Here is a 4,192-nt window from a genome sequence, read left to right as displayed (position 1 = left end):
AGACGAACGGTGTTCCTTTGTTTTGCTCTCCCCTACATTGGACTCATCTAATCAATAATAGAGTATACAAATTCTTTCTTTTCCTTAATATAATTCATCCTCCATAGAGTGAAGTAACTAAAGAAAATAAAACTATTCTAAGCTTACTTACAATTTCCCATTTGCAAAATTAAACCAGCAGCCTAGTTGCAAACAAGATTGATTTTTTTTTTTAAATATTTTCTTTGCTGACGAAATCCAAACTGCCTGTAAATACTGTTGCACAAATCGAAATTAGAACTAATTACTTTAGAATATTGTTTGCCTTAGTACCACACCCTCAGATGAGCAAGCTAAGCTAGATTAAGAGAATTTTCGCACCTTAGGTAATTTTAGAGGTGGGGCATCTCTAAGTGATGGCCTTGCACTTTTGGTAGTTAGATAACTGGCAGTATCCCAGTTGAACATAAGTGCCATTTGCGTAATAGAATCACTATTCAAAGCTTTATCGTTACTCATTAAGAAAATTCACCTGTTCACAGCAGTATGCTGATTAAGCAATAATTATTGAAATTTTATAGACAATTTAATTAAGTACTACTTGGAATTCAGAAATAAAGGTTACTCATTAGTACGCCTTACAAGGAAACATTTCTAAACTAAACTTATAGAATTCTTTGAAAAAGTGTTAGAAGAACTTATGGATAAACGATAGCCAAAAGAATTAGTTACTAAAATGCAGTAAGAGAGGAGTAAAAATGCATTGAAATCTAGTTATGGTTATCAAAATCATACTATTATCAAAACTTGGCGATTTTTTTATTTTTGAAAACTAAAAATACTGAATGAAAAATTCGCCATGCAATTCGCCACGCTATGTTGAAAATATTTGTCTGCAATGACATTTACTTTAAAGTCACTAATAATTAAAAAGATTTTTTTTTGAAGTTATACTTCTTATGCGACTTCCAACAAGGTTGCGTTAAACGTTTAACGCTACATTTTTATTGGCCGGGAAATCACGTGGTAGGATTCAGTTTTCCCTCATTCATTTCCATATTGTTTTGGTTCTCCCTAGCATAAAAATAATAAAAGTATTGTTTTTCTATAAATATTTTTTTAGTTTGTTTTGATACACATATAATTTAATAGGGTAGTATTTTTTATTTTCAAATTTAGTGGATAACAATTGTAAAAAATGAGTGAAAACAATCCCACGGACAATGCGACGGATTTAAGGTTATGTCAAGGTACGTCTCTTGTGAATATCAATTGATTGTTAGGTTTTCTCTTCTGAAATTACATTATGACGCATTCACATACATTATTAATACAAATACATTTTCCAGGGCGAGACGATGAGGCAACCACAAGCACTTCCACTGGTTCAAGAGGTCCACGAGGGAAAAATGCACAATATTACCGTGATTACAGAGCACGGAAGCGAGCGGAGCAGGAAAAAGAGTCGTTGAATAGAATTAGTGATCCTTCTACGAATGCTGATTCTTATACAATTAACGTCGCAGGTTGCGAAGTTTAACTTCTTCCACGCGGAGGGACTCCACGCACTATTTTTTGTTTTAAAAAAAATTGAGTTTTAAAAAATAAAGAGACTAATAAGCTTAAAAAATACCCTCTTTCAAAATGGTCAGAATGCATTAAATAAAAAATTTAAAAATGACTTTTTAGTATGAAACAGAACAAAAATTTCACCCGATAGTTAATTCATTTGACTTCAAGAATAACAGAAAATGCACTATTAAATGCAAGATGCATATTTAAATCCATTTTCAAGTAGTTTTAAATGCAAAATTACTAACCAACAAATTTAGAATCACACAATGAAAATTTGGATAACGTAATTTTAGAAATTAGTGTTTTTCTTTAGATACTAGTCACAGTCTCGTTAAAAATGTCAATTATTATTATTGGTTTAATAAAGCATTATCGTTCTAATTCCGCATCTAAATTTCAGGATATAAATTTTCTATCAGTTCTTCTGATGCCAGTGAAATTTTCATCGAGTTCTAAGAGTTTAGCTTGGGAACGTTTCCTTATTAGCATTAGGACCCAAAAGTGTAAAATTTTTAATCACAAAATGATTAGGCATAATTCATATCTTCCGGCGTTAGTGTAAATTTAAATTGGTTATTTTTCTTACAATTGGCACCCTTCAAATAAAACATATAAAATTTATTATTTCTTTTAAAAAGTAATTAAAATAAGAAAGAAATGTTAATAAAAAATTATTTTAATTTATTCAATTGATTATTCTGGTCTGAATTCTTTTTAGTTTGAGAAACAGCCAAATACGACTTTATCTGGTTAAAAAAACAGGCTCGGAAAGCCCTGAAGCACATATTAATATGATAATTGTCTCCCATTTACATATTCGATAACTTGACCACATCGAGATTTAGAGACAATTTTTGATAAATGAGACATTCAAGCGTCCAACACAGCTAAAGTGAATGATGGTACCAAGGATGATCTATTTGGCTATTTGCGCAAGTTGTGTCCTAATTTGTCTTATATGTGTTCTATGGAATTTAGATTGGGTTCTGAGAAGACCAGTGTAGTTTTAAAACACCTATTACGTAAAATCGTGGCTTCAAGTGGAGCGGCCTCACAACATAGAGCTCTCGCCTCCCAATGAGGCTACGCCATCTATACGTTGATGATAATTTCGCTTTATCCAAGGTCACCGATTGATGAGTGAAGGGCACTACTCCTCATGTATTGAAGGAATTGAAAAAAACATTATGGCATCATCGTTGTGATCCGAACCCCTGTCAAGTCAGTCATGAGGTTGACTGATTAGCCATCTCAGCTACAGAATATACCCAGGTGCGTGGAAGAAAACGGCGTCATAAGGTGAGCCTAGTTGCTGGGGGTTGCTGATTGTTAAACCGTATTGGATAAAAACAGTCAATGAACTGGTTTTCTCACAGTTAACAGTTTGAATATCATCTTTTTTTTATGATTATATGACTGTTTCGTTTGAATATGGTACAATAACAATGAAATAAATTGCTATTTAACCATTTTTAAAACGACATTTCCAACAGTGTAAGGTAAGAATTATATTTAGTTCATATATTCGAATATATAGCAATTTATTCATGAGGCTTCAAACTTATAAGTTATACCATATAATCGAAACATATTAAAACCAAAAAAAAAATCTAAAATTAAAAGATACCCCTAACAGAATGAAATTGACTTTACTTATAATGACGAATAATTTCTTCGTCGCTGAATAAACAAAACTAAATCCTTAGGTCAATAAATACAAATAAAAACAAACTATTTCAGGCTAAAGCTTCATTAGAAGTCTAAATCCTTCATGATCTTTTCTCATACCGTTAATCCCTGGATATCCTGTACAGATTTCTGAATCAAAGGACTGAAATAAAATATAGGCATAAGCTGGCATTTCCTGACATACAGCTCGAACATGCAATATTACTTTGTTGAAAGAATAGCAAAACACTACGTAGCTCAATATTATTTTATAAACAATATTAAATGCTTCGTAAAATAGGTTTTAAATTAAATCAGCTATAATTTCTCCTTATTTGCAAGATAACCCTTTTGTATTTAATATTCAATCCATACCAGAAAAGTATTGTTATTAATACTCCACATAGAGATCTTATTCATAAAAAAGTAAGTAATGAATCATTTGTTTTTAAATTTTGAATTATCATAAGTATTGAAATATGCTTTTATGTATTTAAATATTATAATATGTATTTATATGTATTGAAAAATTATCATATGCTTTCATATATATTAAAACTAATGTACTGTAAATCATATGTTTTTAAATATTATCATATGCAATGAAATATTTTCATATGCATCAAACTATTTTCATATGTACTGAAACATTGTCATACGCACTGATATATTATCACCTGTATTAAAATATTATCATGTATTATCAGTTCAATATTATTTAAGCAATATTAAATGCTTTCAATTAAGTTAATAGTAATTTCCTTTTATTTCAAGGACAAACCTTTTCTATTTAGTATTATTTACATGCTCAAAAAATATTTAAATTATTAATACACATAGTGATCTTAATGATAAAAAAAATAAGCAAATAATTTTTTTTTTTAGTTTTGAATTATATTTGTATTGAAATATTATCATATGCATAGAAATTCTTTTTCTAAGCATCAAATTCTTATTATATATATATATA

Source organism: Parasteatoda tepidariorum, chromosome 5, assembly GCF_043381705.1.
Source record: "Parasteatoda tepidariorum isolate YZ-2023 chromosome 5, CAS_Ptep_4.0, whole genome shotgun sequence".
NCBI classification, from domain to species: Eukaryota; Metazoa; Arthropoda; class Arachnida; order Araneae; family Theridiidae; genus Parasteatoda; species Parasteatoda tepidariorum.
Note: the sequence above shows the minus strand (reverse complement) of the source record.